The sequence below is a fragment of the Lampetra fluviatilis genome, chromosome 32 (assembly GCF_964198595.1).
Source record: "Lampetra fluviatilis chromosome 32, kcLamFluv1.1, whole genome shotgun sequence".
Lineage (NCBI taxonomy): Eukaryota > Metazoa > Chordata > Hyperoartia > Petromyzontiformes > Petromyzontidae > Lampetra > Lampetra fluviatilis.
In genome coordinates, this window is record NC_136306.1 from 3,018,023 (window position 1) to 3,043,537 (window position 25,515).

Below are 25,515 nucleotides of genomic sequence, written 5' to 3' on the forward strand. Positions count from 1 at the left end.
GTCCATGTGTGTGTCCGTACGTCCGTGTGTCCTTGTGTGCATCACCCACGGTATATTCCGTTGTCATATTCCCTCCATAAAATCCACGAGCAAACAGTCAGGTGTTACAAATTGCCTCGAGGTCGTCTCTCTGTCTGGGTGCGATATTATCTCTTGTTTGGCCTTCTTCATGAACCAAAACACAGACGTTACAAATCGTCTCATAAGCATCTTTGTCCGTGTTGCACCACCTGGAGGGAGGGGCACACTCTCTCCGACCGTCACTGACGCATTTGTCCCTTACCATTTCACAGTTATGATTCTGTATGTAACCTAAGGTCTGTCATTTCCCATCGTGGTGCTTGACTCAAGTGGAGGTGTTTCCCCGAGCGTATACACTCCTATCCCGCGCTGCGGGGATACAAAGACGGCCGGGATCTCCCTTTCTCTCCGACCCTGGGTTTAACATCGCTCTTTTATTATGTATTTTATATTCGACCTGGTGGTGATTCATCCCGTTATGCTTCGGGTCGAGTTGTATCAATAACTTTAGCCTACCCTGTTGTTAAATTCCGACTTTAACGTGACTTTAATAGCAATACAGAATAATTGAGCTTTTTGACTTAACTAGGCGAACGCGAACTTCTGGTGACCCCCGCAGCCTTGTTATTCAGCTGAGTCTGCATCCTTGAGATATACAACGCTCTTATTCGTCTCACTGTGGTCATCCAACCTTCTGCTCTGGGAGTGTGATTAATTTCAGGACAAGGCCCCCTCACGTTCAGACGCGCAGGTTGTTTAAATCAGCTCCCTCCCCTGTGTACACAACCTTGAGCTGGTTTATCTTGGCTCCCTCAGCTGCAGGAGAACAAGGCGTATTTCTCCTCCCTGTGTGCACGTGTTCCAATTAGCTCGAAATCCCTAACACACAATCAGTGATGACCCCCGGCCTTCTGTGGCCGTGATCCAGACAAAGGCGCCTCTGCTTCCTTCCATTGCATTCGAGTCGACACTGCCCCATTATTCGCCCATGCGCTGAGGTCATAGATGGTTGGGCCCCCTGCCTTAACCATGTCTGGCTGACTCTCCCACTGTCTCTGCCCTTGCAGGTGACACGTGCCCGTTTATCAGGCCTTATCTTTCCTTGAAGCAAGGTTGCAATTCTGCCATCCTAGCCCTCCTCCCGTTCATTACTACAACACCTGGTGTTTTGCAGTTTGCTGCGCTTTGGTGTGTTTTCATTCATTATATATCAATGATGGAAGAAGGCTTAGGATACAACACCTCTGTGATTGCCAACAAGGGTTTTGCCACCAAGTACTAAGTCATGTTTTGCAGAGGGGTCAAATACTTATTTCCCTCATTAAAATGCAAATCAATTTATAACATTTTTGACATGCGTTTTTCTGGATTTTTTGTTGTTATTCGGTCTCTCATTGTTCAAATAAACCCACCATTAAAATTATAGACTGATCATTTATTTGTCAGTGGGCAAACGTAAAAAATCAGCAGGGGATATTATACTTTTTTCCCTCACTGTATATAGCTCTTTGTCAGAAGCGACCTGGCCGCAAATGATTGCTCAACGAAGTGGAATTATCACGTGAACATTTATATCAGTCAAATACTCAAAATACATGTTTTATAAATGTGGACAGAATAACCAGAGGACCCGGAGATAAATCCACGCAACCGCGGGGAGAACATGATACTCCAAATATACAGCAGGCGTCAGGGTTGGGTTTGAACCTATGACCTTCTGCATACCAGGCGTGGTAGTTAACATCACGCCACTGAGATGTTGCTTTACAATGAGAATGGCCACGCTTTAAGAATGTGGAAGCAATATTGCGGCAAACCTTTGCCAACAGAAATATAAAAAAATTGACAGGGATAATGCAAAGTGACTTTGTTAAAATAAAGAAAGCTATTAAAAAAACAAAGTACTGATCGTGTTAATGTTGACCGTTCGTGTTGTTATTTGAGACAGACATGGGCACCCTGAGACCCCCGAACACTGTCGCCCCAAGCCCTCCGGTCCTGATCCACAATGCCCGTGATGATCCAACCGATTCTGGACACGAAGCAAATGGTACCACCTCTGCACTTTCTGAAAAAGTTGCGCGCATGATTATAAGCATTGTTATACTGTCACATTATACTGGTAGGAACGAAGTGGACCAGCCTACAATAGATTATATCGCCCGTCCGTCCGTCCGACCATGTAGCAACATCGCCCCCTACTGCAAACACTTGGCATGACCCTGCAAAAACCTTTAGACTCAGTGAGGCTTTCCTGGCTAAACAAGTGTAACATTCCCTTATAATTCCCTCAGATAGCTTTTCATTAAAATATTTAAATTAATGAGGCTTTCCTGGCTAAACAAGTGTAACATTCCCTTATAATTCCCTGAGATAGCTTTTAATTAAAACTTTTAAATTAAAATTTTACTCACAGCGCCCTAAAGCCTACAGCTAGGCCTAAAGCCTCGAACTACGCCTATCACTCTCCCTTCGTATCGTACCCCCGCGTGTGTGCAAGGGAGTTAATGTTTAACAATGTTACATTCCCTGATGCTTTTAATTAGAAACATTTAAATTTAAAGCTTTTACATAAATAATAAAAACATTTAATTTTTAAATTAACTCACGGCGGCCTAAAGCCTACAGCTAGGCCTAAAGCCTAGAACTAGGCCTCAACCTCTCCCTTCGTATCGTACCCCCGCGTGTGTGAAAGGGAGTTAATGTTTTACAATGTTACATTCCCTGATGTTTTTAAATATAAACATTTACATTTAAAGCTTTTACATAAATAATTAAAACATTTAAATTAAAAATTAACTCACAGCGGCCTAACGCCCACAGCTAGGCCTAAAGCTTAGAACTAGGCCTCACACTCTCCCTTCGTATCGTCCGATTCGGTGTAGCAACATCGCCCCCTACTGCAAACACTTGGCAGGACCCTACAAAAACCTTTAGACTCAGTGGGGCTTTCCTGGCTAAACAAGTGTAATAATACATTATGTTTATATTCTTTGGTTATTCGTTCCTACCAGCCCCCGCAGGGTCCTGTTCTGTGTGTTGCGCAAAGGCCCGTGATCTTACCTGGGCAGACGTTGGGTTACGAGTGCACAGACCTGTGGTTTGAATCCAGCAGTAAGAAAAAACAAATTCCTGCGGAGGGAGCTGGAAGGAACGTTGGGTTGCTCGGTCAATGGCCAGGGTCAACGACGGCGTGGTGTATTCCGCAAATATGCCCGACTGTGAGGGCGGGCACAAGTCGGCGTGAATAGGTTAAACGTTGAGTTTTATAAGGGCACCACGGGGTGAGCAGCCCCTCCCCACCCAGCCCCACCCCTCCCACCCAGCCCCTCCCCACCCTCCCCACCCAGCCCCTCCAAACCCTCCCTACCCAGCCCTCCCCACCCAGCCCCACCCAGCCCCTCCCCACCCTCCCCTCCCCACCCAGCCCCTCCCTCCCCACCCAGCCCCTCTCTGCACGACGGACGGACACAATAATCCCCTGTGGGCTGGTGTAACCAGGAGGTTCCTACCAGTATAATATCCAGCTAGTTGAAACTGAAGCTAGAGCACTCTCTAGCTTATAATGATGTCCAGAACTCAGCCCTTCGTTCCTCTGCGGTGGATAAAAGGAGCACCACTTAGTGGGAAGTTAACAGTGGTCCTTTGGCATATGCCAACTCGATTTGGAAGTTTAAAAAAAAAGCTGCATTTGTATGATTTTTCGCGAGATGGGCAGGTCTTTCCCCGATATATCTATTTCCGCTCGGCCAGCCCCAAAAGGAAACCCACGCAATAAATTTTGGCTCCTGACCAAATAGTGCGTCACGGTGGCGAGATGTTAACTACCTTGCTTGGTATGGAGGAGGTCGTGAGTTCGATTCAGACCCTAACACCAGCTGTATATTTGGAGTTTACATGTTCTCCCCGTGGTCACGTGAAGTTTTCTCCGGGTCCTCCGGTTTTTCCCTCCACATTTAGAAAACATGCGTTTAGAGTATTTGGCTGCAATACATTTCCACATGATGATAAGCCACTCCATTGAGCAATTATTTGTGACCAGGTCGCTTCTGAAAAATAGCTATATAGCTCAATGGGCCTTACCTGGTAAAATAAAACAATATTTAATAGTTTAGTTTAATTGGTAGCCAATAAAGACATGCAAATAGGGGTTTTGGATGGCGACTAATTTTAATAATTACTCGAGTTCTGCGATTCATAGGAGTGGGGTGCAAAAGTAATATCCATGCCGATGGGTAATTCCCGGCCAACTTGGTGTTTGATGTTTAACCATATTCGTGAATTCTACGAGCTGGTGCTTGCTGTGTTTTGTTCTGCCTAACTGCATTCCTGTGCCATTGTGTCTGTATTCACAGTGTACGTAAAGATAATCAAGGTTCCTCAAACGACGGGAACGGCATCGGTAAATGTCCCATCGGCATCGCCAGTAGTGACTGCGGAATTAACCATCGGTGGTCTGGAAGAAGCTGTGAAGTCTGGTAAAAATATATATTTAATTTTTTGGCATTATATTTGAATCAGTTCATTTTCTTTGCTGTGTTTCGGCCACCTAAACGACCTCGCCATATTTGTGTCGTCAGCACCCTCCACCTCCAGACACAACCAAAGCAATTAAATTTCCACGTACGCAAGCATTTAAATGTGTAATGGTTTCAACCGAGTCGCAGACGTACTTCTTGGAGGCAACACATATTTATTAACACCAACACATTAACACAAAGGGGTCACTGCCCCTTTGACCAGATAACCTGTGGTGGTGGACCACCAGGCCAACTACGCTAGTTACTGGGAGTAGCTACATTGGACAGGACCCGACCTTGGGTCCTCGTCCACGTGTTGGTGACTTCTTCTTGGACGTAGAACGTAGATCGTAGATCTTCAGATGACAACAGCAACGCTAGAACTCACGTTCTTGTGGGGACCCGGTTTATATGCTCCCGGGTCGTGGCTGGCCCCGCCCTTGGCCACGACCACCTTCGAGAAACCTCTTATCATTTCTCGACCCTTCCCGTAGGATCTCACCCTGACACGTGAGCACTCCCTAGCCCCCGCCGGGGGCCCCTGTGTAGATCTTACTTGTCACGTGCCTTCCGGGGTCAACCAGAGTGCCATGGCCTAGGGTAACCTCATCCCATGGCTGACACTCCCACACTCCCTCCTGTAGGGGTCGGCACTGTACGCCACGGCGTGGTGCCACTGAGCGCTATCCCAGCGCTCACCGAGCCCCCTCTAGGGCTGATACTACACCCACCTACGGGGTGTTCGCAATGACAATGCAATGCATACCGTGCCTCGCTAGAGCCGGCATTACACAGTGACATTCACGATGTCGCTACAAATGTAACAATTCTCACGAACAAATGTAGCAGTTAGATACGGTGTTTCATTTGAAACTACGTCAGACATCATCAGGACAAAATCCAGAAGGTCAGACGTCAAACGCGAAGAAGAGTGTTGTTGTCGGCACTTTGTGGGCTAATTCAAACAATTCTATTTTTTATCGCGATGTTAGCCGTGGAAACTTTACGTGTTGTGCATTGCATAGCTATCTAATGCACAGCACACGTTGTTACACTTTGCAAAGCATCATCTATAAACTATAACAAAAAATATATTTCACCATGGAAGGCCCACTGAGCGATTTAGCTCTTTTTCAGAAGCGACTGACCACAGGTGATAGCTCAACAAAGTGGCCTTATCATGTGGAAATGTATAGCAGCCAAATACTCTTCAACTCATGATGTTGATTCTAAATGTGGAGGAAAAAACCAGAGGACCCAGAGAAAAATCCACGCGACGACGGGGAGAGAGGCACGCAAACTCCAAATATACAGCAGGCATTATTGTTTTATTTTATTATATTATTTTATTTTACTTTTATTAATTTTAATGTTTTTACCTACGTGACTTTACCGAAAAAACCTAAGAATATTATTGTCGGGGTCAACCCCACAACCTCCTGTATACCAGGCGAGGTAGTTAACATCTCTCCACCGTGGTTCCCATAAACCCCAATCAGCCTGCTTTGATCCATGATACGCGCTTATTTTGCGTGTCGTTTGGGGCAGGGGGTGACATGACTGCATTTCGACTGATTTCGTGGTTCATGAAAATGGGTGGTGTAATTCTAATTGGGGTGGGTGCTGCCAGTCTGTAGACAAATTATTTTACATCCAAACCGAATGCTTGGTACAGCTTAACCGTATGTGCGCATTATAAGAGATGGTGCTTGGTGTGTGTTTCCAGCCCGGCTGAGTATTATACATTGCTATGTGTGTGTGTGTTTTGCATTCGAAGTGTCCGTAACAGATGTTGAACGTGGGAGCACAGCTCAGAAAAATACCACAAAAACACGGGCGGTGAATGATAAAGATCCCGGACGAAGTTTGGCTAAAATATTCATATCAGGTAACAACAACAAAAAAACACTTTCCTTTTGGTGCATTACTGTATATTTATTTCAGGTGAATTTCCGATAGATGAAATCCTATTTTACAAACTGAAGTGTTTTATGCGGTGATTATTTTTAAATACTGTATTGTAATATACTCTGGGGGTGGAGCAGTGGAGCGGTGGCACAGTCGTTAAAGCAAATGGGCTGCCACAGTGGCGCGATGTTAACTCCCTCGCCTGGAATACAGGAGGTCGTGGGTTCCATCCCGACCCTGACACCTGCTGTATATTTGGAGTTTGCACGTTCTCTCTCCCCTTGGTCATGTAGATTTTTCTCCGGGTCCTCCAGTTTTTCCCTCCACATTTAGAAACATTCGTTTTAGAGTATTCGGATGCAATAAATTTCCACATGATAAGCCACTTCGTTGAGCTATCGTTTGTGGCCAGGTCGCTTCTGAAAAAGAGCTACATAGCTCAGTGGGCCTTACCTGCTAAAATAAAAAAAATTGCTTAGTTTCAAAGCCAATCCCGGCCTTGGCTAATATCAAGGGTGAGTAATGTCTTAACAACCCACACTGAACATTGTGGGTTGGTAAAAAAAAAACCGTGATTAACACAGCGTAGGGAGGCTTTCATCCCAAGCAGTGGAGTAACACAGGGCGGCAATACATTACAATTTGTATGTACTGTATTGTAGTGTACACCAAGTGTGAAAGGCTGCACCATCTGGTGGGAAATTTGCCTAATTACACTTTGCAAGGATCAGGCACACATACACTCGCCTGGGTCTTGCCATTATCTTAAAAAGCTAAAAGTGCCCCCTCGTTTAACATTTGTTTAGTGGAGTGTAATAGTTTTACCCTGTTACAGAACTAGTGGTATGGTGTATACAGCAAGCGTGTCGTTCATGTTGTTTGTTCGGCCATACTTCCCCATGCGGATCAGTGCAGGTTGATGAAGGGGCTGAATGGTTTATATTTCATTCCGAGATTGTTTATACATTATGCAGTAAAAAGAGGTGAATAATACTGCCCTGGGCGAGCGGTGCTGTAGCTACATAAAATGACTCACAATTGCCAAGCAAACTTGATTTGGAGCTTTCGTGACTGCAGGAATTACTCTTTGGTTCTATAAATAAATTACACTAATTATACTAATAGCATATTTAATTATTTTTTCTTTCTACGTGACTTTACCGAAAGAACCAAAGAGTAATTCCTGCAGTCACGAAAGCTCCCACTCAAGTTTGAATCACCTCTACAGGGAGGATTTAAGTTTGTTTTCTCTCTCTCTGTGTGTCTCTGTGTTGTCTCTATCTGCTTGTGTGTCTGTCTTTGTGTCTCCGTGTCTGTGGCTTGTCTCTCTCTCAAAATTTCACACTTAACTTCTAATTTAGCAATCTTTGGAAGAACGTAATCAACCAGGCTATGCGTTAATTGTGTGTTGACTGACTCTATGTGTTGCATTGCATTACATTTCCAAATTGTACTAAGTTTGTTTGATTAAGTGTGTTTTCTCTCTCTGTGTTTGTCCGTGTGTTGTCGCTCTAGTATTTTCTGCAGTTACAAAGGCTCCAAGTCTCTCATTAACATGATAATTTCTCTACCCCCCCCCTCTCTCTCTGCCCCCCTCTCTCTATATTTAAAGCCTCGACACAGAGGCGTTGTTTCTCTGTGTGCCTATGTGTGTGTCTCTCTCGATGTGTCTCTGCGTTATCTCTCTCTGCTTGTCTGTCTGTCTATGTGTCTCCGTGTCTGTGTTTTGTCTTTCTCTCAAATTTAGCAATCTTTGGAAGAACGTAATCAACTAAGTAGGGTGTTGACTTTTGTGTTAGCCGACTCTCTGTGTTGTATTGCATTATATTTCTAAGTATACTACGTTTGTTTCCTCATTCATTCGTACCTGATGATGATTGCTTGTGTGTGCAATCGAAACGTCGTATGCTATTATTTAATTTATTTTTCTTTCTACGTGACTTTACCGAAAGAACCAAAGAGTAATTGCCAAGCAGTTGGAAGTTCAAGTGCCAGATAGTGTGCGATTCAATCGCGCATTCCGGGTGAATCCAACGAGCTGTCCCTGTAGCAGCATAGCAGGACCTGTGCTGTGAATGTATACATATTGAACTTCTTTCACACCGCACATAGTCAACCGTACTAATCGGAGGAGGATACATTTGACTCCACGTGGGGAACTTGAACTTACGGCTCCTGCCTCAGGACTGCCAATCGAGAGGAGCAGTTTGCCACGTTCGAGTAATTATCATTAAACAACTGTGGCGAGTTGGCAATGCGTACATCCATCAGAGTTAAAGCTTTGGGGGCCGTCATAACAGTACAAAAATGATGCATCTCATCAGACTTTGTATTCAGCCTGTTCTACTCTAACGCAGAAGTTGCGTTCCCGAAGACCACTGCATTATGGCAAAATTGCGTTATGATAAATAATATCTAATAAATGGTAAAGCACCATCCGCGATAACACGCGAGATGCGTATGCAGGCTGAATCTAGAAGCATCCAGCAGTATCCCGCCTCGTGTGATGCTACGCCGAGGCAGCCGTACATCCGCTTATTCCTACTCGCGCAACGTAGTTCCGTTCACTGAAATTGCGTTATATCCAATTCGCATCCGCATTCTATAAACAAAAAAAATCTCGAATACATTAATTGCGTTGTATAAAATTCGAGTTGTGAAAACACGCGGCGTTATAGGTGAACAGACTGTACAAGCTAACAGCCGTCATCATCTTCAGTTTATAATAATATGTACATTGGTCTGAAAATAGAATGTATGGTCTGGAACAAGAATGGTTGGAAATTCACCATCAGGTCAATTATCTCGTGGGTTTTGCATTGCCAGTTCAGTGGTAATCAAAAACAAGTTGAGCAGATCATTAATCCAATTACAGTATTTATTTTAGAGAAAGGGACTCGTGGAAATTCACATTCAATGCCGTGGGTAGGCGAAGAATGATGTGGAAATACTCCGGGTATCGTACAGGAGCTACGCTGCTGGTGAAAACAATTAGTGGATGTGCTTTTTTTACGAATCATCGTTACACCAATATTCTCAACAAAGTTTTGCAACAAGAATAGGTGTTACCCTTTAGAGCAATAAAACAGGAGTTGTTTTAAGATGTTCAAACAACAAATAGAAACCTTTTTGCAAGGAATCATGTCCGCATTAACCACACGTATGTGGTGAACATGCAAACAAACATATTCTGATAATATATGGCATTATCTTTGAAACGTTATGACCTCGTCTCACCAGTGTCATGCAAAAAAAAAGTCCCATGGTAAAGTTTTTCAATTTCGTCACGAATAATTTATCAAATATTTGTAGGGTGGTCTTTGACTGCCAAGTCACATTCGTTGTTTCTCTAAGAACCCAGCAACGTGAGGATGACAACGATGATGATGCTAATGCGAGCATAATGTGGTCGCAATTCCTGTACAGGTGTCTGAGACAATTGTTACGACAATGAGAGTTCAATATAGTTGCACTTTGACACAGCAGCTAAACCTGCCTTGACCCCTCCATGACTTTAACCTGTTCCAGGAAATGCTATGGGCCATGGCAGAGACTCACTCAGGAAGAGATATGGCTCGTCACACATTGCAAGTCCTGCTGCAGCCAACAGAGGACCGTTGGAGGAGGAGGTGCCGATGGTGCCAACCAAGAGAGAAGTGAAAGAGAGACAAGTAGAAAGAACGGAGGAAGAGAAGAATGTGGATCAAACGGAAGAAAACGTATCACCCGTGCCCTGTCCCATCTGCTTCTACGTATACCCTGGCTGGTTGATTAGAGAGCATGCGAGCACGTGCGAGGAATATTCAACAGATCCGACGGCATCGTGACACAAAATCGGGATATTTATTTTTACTGGAGGAGGAATCCGATGAGCTATAAAGCTCCTTTTCACACATGTCCAATTATGGGCACAAAGTCAGAACGTTACAACACGCAACAATAAACAATACGCAAACACGATAAGGGTGAAAACTATAGGAAAAGGTAAACATATCACTAAAATGTAAATACACAAATAAAACTAAACTATTTTTTTTATCTTACCAGGAAAAGCCCACTGAGCTATTAGCTTCTTTTTTCAGAAGAGACCTGACCACAAATGATGGCTCAACAAAGTGGCTTTTCGTGCGAGAAAAAAAACACCCCGACCAGAACGGTGAGCCACCACCACCAGCCGTACGTGAATACTCGACATTTCGGCAGGTGACCGAGCAAATCGCCCTCAATACCGCTCGTGACCCGAGACAAAGCCGCGAGCTATGTTACGTCCAGGTTACAGGCTGCCACTTCACCCCTGGTCATGTTAAATGCTCAATTTTACTGCAAAATCCTGCTTCTATTAAGACTTCACAACACAGGGTACACATGCTGCACACAGCATTGGTGCCACAGTGGCCAGAGGACGCCACGGTGGCCAAATGTTAACAACCTGGTATACAGGAGGTCGTGGGTTCGATCCCAACCCCCGACGCCTGCTGTATATTTGGAGTTTGCGTGTCTCTCTCCCCGTGGTCGTGTGGATTTTTCTCAGGGACCCTCCGGTTTTTCCCTCCGGTTTTTCCCTCCACATATAAAAAACAATGCGTTTAGAGCATTTGCCTGTTCTATATTCCCACGTGATAAGCTGCTTCGTCGAGTCATTATTTGTAGCTTGGTCGCTTCTCAGTGGGCCTTACCTGGTGAAATAAAAATAGTATCGTTTATATTCAGAATCCTTTTGACCTGCCACACACTCTCATATTAACGACGTGAAAGTGTGTATTTTGTACGCAATTTTTTTTTTTATTCAATTTACCGACTGTTTGCGATCGAAGCGTCGTAGGGTTTTTTTGGTTATTTTCTTTGAACCTATCTACGTGACTTTACCGAAAGACTCAAAGAATATGAATTCCTGCAGTCACGAAAGCTTTAAGTCAAGACCCAGGATTCATGTTAACAGCATCCTCCTGAGATCTTTGTCACGGTGGTCGTGAAATTCGAATGAAGTGAAACATAGTCGATGTGGCTGTAGAATCACATGAGCTTAGGCGTGTCCCTGATTGCCTTTGAAAATCGCCACGTGGAGCGATGTAACTTGAATTAGCCCATTGCTTTAATTATTTTACTTTTCAAGAGTTATATTTTTAGCTGGGTTTTTTTGTTCGAACAAAGTTTGTACATTCAACGATAGGTCAATTTCCAGGTGGGGTACTCCCCCCCCTCCCCCCCGACCGCTTCCGTGACCTTTCTGTCAAACTATCATTATTTATTTAACCTCACGTCAGTAACACAGTTTACACAAAAAAACACCTTGCTAAAAATCGTAACCCTGTGGTGGTCGCGGTCTCGCGTGTTCATAACACGAGAATCATTGGGACGCTGTCTTTCCGACAGCTCTGTTTCTTCACCTGAGGACGGCTGCTTGTGTTGTGGCCGAAACGTCGTGATAATTATATTTAAATTAGTTTTATTTTTATTATTTTATTATTTCCCTTCTACGTGACTTTACCGAAAGAACCAAGAAGACGAGAATCCTCTCCACGGCCCTCGACCCGGCGTCGTCAATTTATTTTGACCGCGGAATGTTTCTGGGGGTTTTGCTGAACAATTTCACTTGCAAGGGGGCTGCTCGCCCCATCGACGTCGAGTGCCCACGGGCCAACCCTCCGAGCGTCGTCGTGCATCCCAACGGTTGCGCTACTTAACCTAACAGCACTTGCCCCAATAGTCTGCTAAGGCTACACGGGGGATCTTTGATGTGGAAAGAGCGAGAGAGAGAGTGAGCAGGATAGGGCTGTGCGATTGAGTGGAGAGAGAGAAGATGATATCATAGACCAGGGGTCGGCAACCAAAATAACAAGAAGAGCCATTTCTTTCCAATTCGGTACAAAATTCAGTATTTCAAGAGCCGCAATGCATCTGAGTACATACTGTACATACGTACATATCGTCAAGAAGCAGCCCGTAAAGAGTCGCATGCGGCTCCGGAGCCGTAGGTTGCCGACCCCTGTCATAGACTATACGGGGGGGATCTTGCACTGTGGTTTACGCGTGATAAGTGTTACATTTGATGTTTAATTTCATTTATTTTAAAATTATACGGGTATTTGTATCTCGTGTAAAAAAACAAGTTGTTCAAGTGTTGGAACATTTTGTGGCTGAAACGTTGCTTGCTCAGCTTCGCTTACCGAGCAATTTTCTCGGACCGTATCTCGCTCGCTACGCCAGACGACACGCGCCTCTGTACGGACATCTGCAGTATGCGGCTAAAATGTTGCCAAGTTATCGATACGCGTATGTATTCTATGTATCCGCGCTCACTTTAATGCATATGTAAAGGATGAATCTGCCCGTTTCGGACACTTTCGCTGTGTAGTCGCTATGTAATTAAACAATGCCGGCTACCACCACTGTGTTCACACCGCGTGCCACATTGCACCCTGGGCTGAAGAGGCAGTACAGCGACGGTGCGGCTGTACCAAGATCAGCACCCCCCCCCCCCCCAAGTTACAAGATTTGTATTTGCATGATGGGTCCCCACAGGAAACATTACGCGCCAGGGACCCCAAATATGCCTTCGGCGCGCCTGATTGCACCCGTTTCACGCCGAAGATGATGCGATAAGGAGATGAGCAACAGCGAGTTTTGCTGTACTCTAGACATTAAATTTGATCACTAAGAGCAAATACAGCAGACCAATGCGCCCAACGGAGGGCGTATTCAGTGAATGCATATTAGCTGCTCAGAATCATCAGACTATTTAGACTGGAGGAATCCGATGAGCTAAGAAGCTTGTTTTCACATATGTCCAGTATGGGCGGGTCAGCAATTTACAGCAGCAAACAACAAAAAACGATAAGGAGTGCAACAAAAACGAATGTTAAGTCACGAAAAATAAAAATTAATTCGACTTAAAACTTTCGTGACTGCAGGAATTCATATTCTTTGGTTCTTTCGGGAAATTCACGTAGATAGAAGAAAAATAACAATAAAAGATAAAGTGAATAAAAATAACACTAATGTAGATTGTAGCCTGGTTCTGAATCGGAGTGTACTGGCAATTTATAATGTGGACTGTAGCCTGGTTATTAAGTTTGGTGAGTGTACTGGCAGTCTATAGCTTTAAACCCAGGCTACAGTCGACATTATAGACTGCCAGTACACTCACCAAGGTTAAGAACCAGGCTACAATCTACATTATAGACTGCCAGTACACTCACCAAGGTTAAGAACCAGGCTACAATCTATAATTATAGACTGCCAGTACGCTCACCGAGGTTTAGAACCAGGCTACAGTCTACATTATAGACTGCCAGTACACTCAGCAAACTTAATAACCAGGCTACAGTCCACATTATAGATTGTCAGTACACCAACTCCGATTAAGAACTAGACTACAGTCTATATTAGTGGGTTTGTATTTATTTATTTTTAATAAAAAATGTATTCACTTTATTAAAAAAAAATCTATCCACGTGACTTTACCGAAAGAACCAAAGAACATGAAAAAAAAATTATTATTATTATTAATATTATATAAGTTAGCAACAAGATGGGAATTGCACTGAGAGACAGACGCGGACGGGAACACGTGGATTAGAAAAAAAATCACAAATTAGACATTTAAGAAAGCTCATTAGCACTTTTTCAGAAGCGACTTGGCCACAAATGATAGCTCAGAGAAGTGGCTTATCGTGTGGACATTTATAGCACACGACAAGCCACTGCGTTCAGCTATCATTTGTAGCAGCCAAATGTGTATGTCCTTGGTCTGTGCCAAGTAGCCCAACGTTCAGTCCAGCTCTGGCGTTAGTTTACGTATAAGTAATTTGTCACGAAGTTAGACCGTGTTTCATTCATAAATGTTGGGTCACAAGTAAATTATTCGTTATACTCATCATATGGCTCCAAGTAAACGACAAAGTGTGATTCGAACAACGGTCAAAGGTTAACTCTAAATCAAGCAAGAACAAAATACTTATTGATTAATCTCCCTTTATCAACAAAAGAGATGCACATTTCCTCGTACTTAATATGCATGGCATATTTCTACTTTTATTGGTAGCCTTGAACCGGCAGTGGGAAATTCCGCATTCGGGCGTCTCGTTCTTGTTGCTTTCTGTGGCTTGCTTCCTTATTCAAATATTGACATTTACATAAGAAGCTCAGTATGTAAACAAGAGGGAACTGCACGTCTCAACCATTGGAAGACCACCGTTGACTTCTCAAACTCGTGAGAGTGATGTTATCTCGTTAGCTGCTGCTTGTTTAAACAATTATCGAGGAAGCGATGATGGGAATGATGATGATGATGATGACATTTATTGAATCTGGCCCGGATTTAAAGTCATCGTTGGCAGATAATTTCCCTCTTCTATGGGGGCATCCATTCTCTATCGCCTCAGTGGCCAGGTAGGCTTGGAAGAGGCTTGGAAACTCACATTTGATCCCATCCACCATGCCATGGAACTTGTGAGTCTATAGTCTGTGTTAAGGTTCACAAATAAACTGCTGGCTTCACGACGCTTTTTCCCCCGCATGTGCTCTTTGCGTTGATTTGTCAACACGGCGTTTTGCGAAGTCATTGCTAACGGCGGCATAAAACATCAACCTCAGTTATTTTGGAACGCAAAACTCTCAAAACACATTTCAGACAATGGCCCTTCACAGCACGTAACTGAAGTGGTCAGAGATAGAGCGGATAAGAGTTGAAGACGGTGTGCACTTCACACCATGAGACCTGATGATAATTCAGTATCAAACGTTTATTGTAATGCAGGTAAGCGCAGCTTCGCCCACCTCACATCTCATTAGCTCTAAACTAAACTATATTTTTTTTACCAGGTAAGGCCCACTGACCTATATAGCTCTTTTTCAGAAGCACCCTAGTCACAAAAGATAGCTCAACAAAGTGGCGTATCGTGTGGAAATTTATTGCAGCCAAATAATCTCAACGCGTGTTGATAAATGTGGAGGGGAAAACCGAGGGACCCGGAGAAAAGTCCACGCGACCACGGGGAGAACAGTCAAACTCAGAATCGAACCCACGACCTCCTGTATACCAGGCGAGGTATTTAACATCTCGCCACTCCCATCCCAGACATGTAACAGTACTGAGTTGACCAGCGACTGCATCTGCATCACCGAAGGTATTGCTGCCTGCTGCACATTCGACTCGACGTGTGTCTATTACCTGAAATCATCAGGAATGTTCAAAACTCTGTAAGTTCAGCCCCTTCCTCTGAAAGCCTCGCCCCTTTAATTTCCTTTACTCTGTAGCAGAGGTGGGACAAAGTCATTGTTATGCAAGTCCAAGTCGAGTCGCAAGTCATCAAATTCATGACTCGAGTCTGACTCGAGTCCAAGTCACATGACTCGAGTCCACATCTCATAGGTGGGACAAAGTCATTGTTATGCAAGTCCAAGTCGAGTCGCAAGTCATCAAATTCATGACTCGAGTCTGACTCGAGTCCAAGTCACATGACTCGAGTCCACACCTCTGCTCTGTAGTCCCCACTCCCTCCTGATTAAGATCCCTCCCCATGCTGATTTAGGCCCCCAGCGTCTCTCCCTCCGTACGGCTCTCCGCCTTTCCTTTTTTAGGCCCAGCCCCGCCTTCTTCTTTAAGCCCCGCCTCCTTCTGTTTAGGCCCCTCCCCCTTTTTCCGGACACGGAGTTTGGCTGCTTTGGGTTGTCGTAGGGGGGTGGAAGGGGAGGGGTAGGGTGAGCGTGCACAATAAGGGATGGTGTCAGCTTTACGACAATTACATTCTCTTAGAGCAACATAATAAAATATTATTACGTACTCTCTTTTGAAGGCAATCTTATTCATGAATTGGTTGTTTGCCTTGACATGGGGATTTACACGTGGAATTTCCCTTTCGATGTAAGTATTATATGGCATGATATTTACTTTTCAAACGCAATGGTAAATTACACCATACATTCTTGCTAACCAAACACGTGTACTTAGATCAAACATATGTATGTATGTAGACATTTTTTCGCACCGTATCCTGCCTACCCTGCTAATCGGAGGTGCAGACGAAGGACAGCAAACTAAACACAAAATCAGTTCTAAAGTAATTCGTTTTCAATCCAGATTTAAAGTGCATAGCTCCAGTGGCTTCCTAATATCGGAAGGAAGAGCGTTCCAGACGGCCACAGAAGCGCATCTGAACGCGTACGATGCAGTGACCGTCTTTGTTCGATGGTCAGATAAAAGCCGCTGCGAGGATGATGGTTTATGTTCCATGACGAGATCAGCAAAATAAAATGCAAAAGAGGCTGCAATGTGGCTCTGTGGCTATGTGGGATGACGTCCACTCAAGGAACATTTATTTATTTATCTATTTCTATTTTGTAAATGTATCTGGCGTTTCGGAAGTCGCGTGAAATAACATTCCCAAAATAAATAGGGTCTGTGCCATTTCTAGATTAGGTTACATCGCAAACATCCTAGCTAAATGTACACGACTTCAGATAATAACAAGTTAAGTTTATGACACAAATGCATTGCATGCTTCATGATTTCATAACAAATCACGCGCGCACACGTAACAGCAATATTAAAACATATATATTTGTATGTTGATTAATACTGCGTGCGGTATTTAACTTTGTTTAAACGTCCAGAGTCTTTTTTAACTTCTGCACTGTCAGCACAATACTTTGGCCACGGTATTTCTTCTGTGAAAACGGAGCCTCTTCACATGAGCATTAACCCACGGAGGGATGTGTGTTGAACTTATTTTGCACTGTACGTAGCCAACCGTGCTTATCAGAGGTGCATCACCTGCCACGCTGGTTATGTATGTGTGTTGAACTTCTTTCGCACCATACTTAGCCAAAGGTGCTAATCAGAGTTGCATCACCTGCCACGCTGGTTATGTATGTGTAGGGGTGTCAGGGGAACGATTCCCACCAATAGGAGGGTTAGTGGGAGGGGTAATCGATGAGATATAAGGGGAGAACGGGCGGGAAGAAGGGGCCTTTAGCGGGGACGAGATTGGGACGGCTGGGGACAGGTGTGGATGGGAGAAAAGGATTAAAAGACGAACCCCCTGCAACCTAGTGTCGGCTCTCCTTTACATATGTATGTGTGTTTAAAATATTGTATGTTTGTAAAAAAAAGTTCAAGTGTTCATGGGCAGTGTAGACTGTTGCCTTTCAAATCTCTCACAATCAGAGTGGAGAACCAGAGTCAACATGTTATGTAGGCAAAGCATTTGCACAGAGCAGGCAAAGTCAAATAACCCACGTGGACTGCAGCTATTAGAATAGTTGGGGTTTTTTTTTGTAAACAAATATGTAATCGCATAGAAAAAATAAATAGATATGACCATGCTTTGAGGCAGCTACACAGGGAGTTAAATCAATCGGTGGGGAATTCGCACATATTCACTTTGTCACGTGTGGAAAAATTATCCTGTATCTCCACAAACCTGGCTGCCGCCTGATGATGCTGGTTGTAATTACCGGCAAAACGTCACCAGGTACTCGTATCGTAAATGTTGTGGGTTTACTCTCCAACACACCGGTTAGTGCTGAACTAGTAACGAATTATATTCTTGGTTCTTTCGGTAAAGTCACGTAAAAGGGAAATAATAAATTAATAAAAATATTCAACAATATTTTTTTTTATATATATTTCCATTCTACGTGACTTTACCAAAAGAACCAAGAATATGAATCCCTGCAGTCACGAAAGCTTTAAATAAAAATTTAGTAACGAATTGGCACGTTTTGTTTACGTGACAAACCTTACTAATTGGTTGTGTCAGGTGGTAGGGGGTTGTAACGACGCATTTATATTTACGCAATCTAACCCCCCCAAAAAACACTCTATTTTGGATATTGGTCGCGAACACCTACTACATGTTGAAATATGTAACTAGGGTGCATGCAACCCTAACCCTAGCGGCCGCCGATGTACGGTATATGTGCCGTGCTTAGAGAAGCGAGAGGCGATCGCAGATCATGGTAACTCGAACTTGTGTTTCACTCAACACTGCAGAGTTACATCATCTGGCAAGTCTGTGACCCCATAGCGATGGTATATATTAATATAAATAAAGTATGCTAGAGCCAGTATAGCTGGTGGCACGCATACCGTGATAGTTTGAGCGATGGGCCTGATCGGCACGTTACGGAAATCACCGAGGAAGTACAATCGCATGTAAAACAATTATTTATTTCCTTTTGAGGCAGTTACATTCATCATATATTTGCATACGACCCAACTGCCGTGAGCAAAAGGTTATCTGGGTTGGTGAGAAATCTGAGTGATCAACTCACAAAGTTGTAAGTTCATATCTGGGTCGCAGATCCAACTTTGGGATAAACAAACTACTCGGGATCAAAAACATCAACTCGGGATCAACACCGTCCAGGTCAGGGAACAACTCGGGGTGAAGAGCTACTTAAAATAAATACGTCTACAGTGGTTGGCCTGTGTGGAGAGACTGCATCGTGGGCCACGTGCATTTCCATGAGGTGAAGAGAGAGGATCTTTGTCACTAGGCCTCGGCAAGGTAAGGTAATTTACCCTTTTTAGCGGGTAAAAGGGTAAAGATAAAGGGTAAAGATAAAGGGTAAAGGAGTCGACATGCCAAGGGGTAAGGTAAAAGGTAGGGTAAAGGTAGCGCAAAGTGTTACCCGGTAAATACCTTGTTTACCGCTTGCTAAAAGCTCCGTGGCGCAGTCCGTGGCCTCCATTTAAAAATGGAATCATCGAGAGTATTCTATCTGAATAAAGCGCTCTACCTAGCATTTGCCCATTATAAACCTTGTTCATGTGTAGTAGTACCCCAGTAATTACCCTGTAATCGGGTAATTTGTATGGGGCAAGGGTAAAAGGTAGGGTAAAGGTAGGCTCGTTGCTTTTGACCTTTTACCTACCTTGCTAAAAGGTAAAAGGTAAGGGTAGAGTGATTGTATTGTGGTAAGGTAAAAGGTAGGGTAAAGGTAGGCTCGTTGTTTTTACCTTGCCGAGGCCTATTTGTCACTCCGGCGAATACTTTTTCACGCTTGCCGGCTGCTTAGGAAAAGATGGGAGGTGCACTCATCCCCACTGCCAATCAGCGAAGTGATGCAAGCCGTGGATAGAGCAACTCTCCCGTTGTGTGGGGGATCAATCACACGTTGCATCTCGTTTCATTACTCCAGTGTTTATTCATTGATATTTCCATGGTTCACGTGTACAAACTTTACTATCTGTATTTAGTATCGTTTTGAATTTCAATTTATTTCTGGGCAAAAAAACATTCTTATTCAATGATAACCTGCCCAATTCCAAAAAAAAACTGTTTAAGTTTTAAAAAACTAATCGATAAATACTTTTTTATGAACATATGATCCTGAATACAAAATAACCGAGGCAATGAAATATTTTATTTCTGGGACACTATTTTTTCCCAGGGGTGTACTTAACTCCACGACTGGGGTAACCAATCAATCCGAAATCAGTGCCACACTCCGCGATGTCGAAACGCAGCGAGGACGATTGCGCTGAAACCCTGAATGCTCGCGGTATGCACCGTGGTGGTGCATCGTGTACAGCTCGTCGAGATGAATCGATTGCCGCATCGCCGACCATCAACAGACTAAAAATGACTGCATCACGGACATTATGCGAGAGCCTACTACCGTACCCCGGGGTACCGCCATAAGGTTCATATGGCAACTTTATTTGTGAAACCCCATCACTGCAATATGAGGGTTTAGGAAACATTCACAAAATAATGTGTACACCATAAACACAACTCATGTGCAACTTTTAAAAAACACAGGTTTAAACCAAGCGTAATCTAGATTTTAAGTTTTCGTGACTGCAGAGATCCATACTCTTTGGTTCTTTTGGTAAAGTCACGTAGGTAGAAACAAAATACATTATTAAATAAATTGTTATTTTATTTTATACCTACGTGACTTTACCGAAAGAACCAAAGAGTATTAAACTAAGCCTGTTTTGGGCATCAGGTAACTCGCTCAACTGTTTTGTGTTTTGCTCTCCACTGAGCCACTCCAGCCCAATGAAAGATTATTTGCTTATGTCCCAGGCTCCCCGTGAGCAGTGTACATTCACGTAGGTGTGCCTGAGATAAAGGTGGGAAGTTCCCACATTTCTAACGAATGGACCAGTCCACTCAACTCCAATGATCTGCGGATCCTATAATCCGGGTGCGCACTGCGGTAAAAAAAATGTTCATCCTAAATCCCGCAGGTCGGAGATCATCAACTCGGAACCAATAACCACACGGGATAAATAACATTTTGGGCCAGATTTTAGGACTCTCCTTTCCTGCAGATTATGGCAGTGTCTGCAAAGTGTGGAGGGATCTGCGACAATTTTAGGTATCGCGGATTATTAAAGTTCGAGTGTAAAACGTACTTTTAAGAAATGCTGTAAGTACAGGGTGGTCCAAATGTCTTATGACTCACCCCCCCCCCCCCAATTAATTGACCCCTAACATTGTTTCCCTTTGAATATTTATTTCTGTTTTAAATTAACCTTACTTAAAACATATATATTATAGTTTCAGAGAATTAAATGAGGGGGGGGGGGCGGCACAAGACATCTGGACCACTCTGTATATGTGCAATATGGAGCCATCCATTTCGTACACACGAGGAGGGGTAACCCAAATGCGTTCGCTTGCGTATGGGGGGTCTACTGACAATGTGCGTACGCATAGGAAACGGGGGGCGGGGAAGCCTCGATAATAATTTGTCTACATTGGCCTTCAAATGAGTTAGATAGTCCGGCGGTGGACTATCTGTTTGCTTAAACACGTGAATATTATTAATCCTTGATCGTTTCTGCGTGGATTAAATATCGGCCGTTCTATAGGATTCGGGGGGGGGGGGGGGTGCGTCAAGCTGGACGTACGCAGGTGGGGGGGGGGGGTGTAAAAAGTCCGCGTGCGCACAGGAAGGGGGGTAGGGGTCAAGTTGACAGATTTTTGCGTACCTACTCAATGGATGGCCCCTATACTGATAACTAGGTACATTTCAGTTATTGGTCTCACACACACCGATGAGCAAAAGCAACACACCAATTGTCCCTTTGTGTGCTTGTCCCTGCGTGACAGAACTGACCGAATTCATGCACTGCTGCAACAATGCCGAGGAAGCAGCTGTTTTAAATTCCCATGTCAGGATTCACAGAGGGGGGTTGGTTTCTGACCCGTTCGCATTGGGCCGCTGGCATTGTCGTCTCACACACTCTAGGGTACACGGCAAATTTCGACGACTGCCCCGGGCCCCGCGCTTTGGGGGCGGGGGGGGGGGCTCGCTTTGCCCCCCCGCGCTTCGACGTCACGGTGTCAGATGTAATACTGCCCGCTTAGTTTGAAGGCGTTGGGGGCCCACAGTGGGATTTTCCCCTGACCCAGCACCCCGCCGCCGCCCCCCCCCCCTTATAGACCGCCCTGACCACGGCTACCATCAGTGGCGAGTGACATGTGAACTGGTTCAGCCGCTCCCCCTTCACAAACTCGCACTGACCAGTGAGGTGAAGTATGGTTGAAGATAAAGATCCCACGTGTAGCCTTAACAGAAGGCCTGCACAGCACTCGAGGGGGTGAGTAGCCAACACCACGCCCGGCCATCTTGGTCTCCCTTGTGGCAATGTTTATACATCGCCTCAGCTACTTATTTGAGGCCGAGTCGACCTAGGGAAGGGCCCATAACTGGTTGGAGGAATCCGATGAGCTATAAAGCTCTTTTTCACAGATATCCAGTAGGGCGCTGGTCAGAACGTTACAGCAACAAACATTACAAAACAAGAAAGGAGTGCAAAGTCAAGGAAATGTAAACAAATCACTTTAAAAACATATCCAAAGTAAACTCAAATATCTTAATCTTACCAGACAAAGCCCACTGAGGTATTAACTTATTTTTCAAAAGCCACCTGACCACAAATGAAGTATTGGAAAATGACGGCAGGAAACTCCTTGACGGGAACACACTTCTTTTATTAAATCTTGACTTGTAACAATACAACGCGTGGCCTCTCTTCTTCACAATGCGGTCACCATACAACGGTACAACTCGTGACCTCTTCTTCTTCACCCTACGCTTCTCTTGACTCTCTGGATTCTGTGCTGCTGGCTCTCTGTGCCTCGTGTAGACTCCGCGCCTCGGCTACACTCTTCTCTCGCCTCGTGTAGACTCTGCGCCTCTGCTACACTCTCCACTCGCCTCGTGTGGACTTTGCATCTCTCTCTCTGGCTACACCGTATGCATACTCGGCTCGTGTAGACCTTCCTCTCTCTCTGGCTACACCGTATGCATACTCGGCTCGTGTAGACCGTTCTCTCTCGCTGGCTACACACTATACATCACTCAGCTCGTGTAGACCGTTCTCTCTCTCTGGCTACACACTATACATTACTCAGCTCGTGTAGACCGTTCTCTCTCGCTGGCTACACACTATACATTACTCAGCTCGTGTAGACCGTTCTCTCTCGCTGGCTACACACTTATACCTTACTCTCCTCTATTCTCCATTACTCTCCTCTACTCTCCATTACTCTCCTCTACTCTCCATTACTCTCCTCTACTCTCCATTACTCTCCTCTCCGGGCTCTATCTCTGCACCTTCGTCTTCATTCTTAGATGGTTCCACTTCTGCCCCCTGCTCCTCTGTGCATCACCTTATATACCTCTTCTTCCCGGGAGACGGAGCGGATGCGGACCTCAACGTCGGCACCGCTCCTCAGTTACCCAATCCCCACGCGCTATCCCTACGATCCGGTTCCGCTCAGCGCGTGTTTCCACTCCCCGACCAATCACACCGCGCTGCTACCCGATCACTCCCTCTGGGCGCGTCACCGGCACACAGCCAATCAGCAGCACTACCCCCACCCGCGCACTGACGCCTGCTCCTCCCCGTCAGCGCGCGTCACCACACACACACCCGTACATACGCGCTGGCACACGACATATACACCCAGCGCGTATCACCACTACATCACCCCCTCCCACATAGCTCGCAGCCGGCCCGGCTGCTAACAACAACCAACCGCGACGATAAAACGACAACCAACAAAAAAAAACCCCGTAACCCCCCGAGTGTGCCCCGTAACATAACACAACAACAACAACAACAAGAATAACTATGTACAGATTGACAATGAACACGAAAAGTCAACAATAACACAATACGAGCAAATTCGAAACGAACGCGCCCCACGTCCCTGCGACTACACGCAGTGACGAGGCGCTCCAACTGCCCCGACTCCTCACGAGGCAGGTCATGCAAAGTAGCACGACCTGGCGCGAGTCCGTCTGGCTGGTCCATCGTATGGGGCGGGACACTGACGACCGTCCGGCGGTTCCGGCTGCTCCAGACGGCGCGGAACGGGCCTGAAAGGGCCGGCCCCGCCGCGGAGATCCGGCCGCCGGTGATCGGCAGCTGTCAGTTCCGAGACACCTGGGAGCAGATCAGGCGAAAATACGTGTGGATCAGGCAGAGACATTTCCCCCTCTGGGTCGCCGGTCACGTCACACGCCCGGCCATCACGACACAAGGGGAGGCCATATGGAGGCGAGAACGGTTTCAGTCGGGAGGGGTGAACGTACCAACGGCGCTTTCCCCACTTTATCTGAACGCACTGGGGCCGTGCAACGCGCACGACCTCCACGGGTCCCCTCCACGGTCTCAACAATTTAGGCGACGTAGCCAAGGGTGCCTGAGGGCAATGCAGCCAGGCCCTGTCACCTGGTTTCCATTCGTGCATGGACACCTTCCGTGCCCGCAACCGTTCATTAGCAATTTGGCGAGCCCGCGAATTAAGCCGTGCGGCCTCCCTCGCCTCTGTCAGCTTGTGAATATTAAACTTAATATGTTCTGCCAAATTAGAATTAGTTCGTGGAGCGGACAGGCCAAGTTGCGTTTCCATTGGCGGGTCAGCTTCCCGACCGTACATCAAATAGAATGGGGAAAACCCCGTAGCTGCATGGGGGGCCATTCTATACGCGGCAAGGACTCCCGGGACCTGCAGGTCCCAATCTACATGTGCCTCGCACACCTGCTGGCACAGCATGGAAGTCAAAGTTTTGTGGAGTCTCTCCACCATCCCGTCAGTCTGCGGGTGGTACGGGGAGGTACGCACCTTCTTGGTACCCAACAGATCGCACACCTCTTGCAACAATTTACTCGAAAAATGTTTACCTTGGTCGGTCAGCAGGCGTTCGGGAGCCCCCTTGTCCAGGACATAGCCCTGGACGAAGGCATCCGTCACAGCCGCTGCCGACTGGTTAGCGAGAGGCCACGCCATAGGCCATCGGGTAAAGTATTCGACCCCCACTAACAAATATTTATTCCCTCTCGGCGTGACTGGGAAGGGCCCCAAAATATCGAGTGCAACGAGCTCGTTGGTACGCGAGACCTGAATAGATTGCAGCGGTGGATTAGCTGCCACGGCCGGTGGTTTACGCCTGGCGCACTCAACGCACCCCTTCAGAATATGCACCACATCACTTCCCATTCCCGGCCAGTAATAGTCACGCTGAAGCAGGGCAAGCGTCTTGTTAACTCCCAAGTGCAAGAGGCGTTCGTGTGCCGCCAAGACAACCCTCCCCCTCACAGCGGAAGGCACCACGAGTGCGTTCCGCCGGGACAAACTGTCCCATTTCAATAACACGCCCTGCTCAAGTACATAGGAGCCGGTACGCTCCTGGTCCCCCTCGGGACCCCCAACCTTGCGGCGCAATGCTAGCAGCGAGCTGTCCGCCATCTGGAGGCGGCCCCATTCGCTGAGCGACAGCGAGAGCAGCGAGTCCCGACCCTGAGAGGCAGTGGAATCATCCCCGATCGGTGCGCCCGCTGTCGCAGCCAGTGCCCCCATCTCCCCCGCAAGCGTCGGTTTACAGCGCGCCGATCCCGACAAACACGCGCATTCATCACAAGGCAACAACCGCGACAAGCAATCGGCATTCGTGTGTTGCAACCCCTTACGGTACGTAGTCGTAAACTGATAGTCCTGGAGGACTTCCAACCAACGCGACAACTGGCCCGAGGGCTGGGCGACCCTCAATGAATACTGTAGCGCCGCGTGGTCCGTTCGGACTGTAAAGTGAC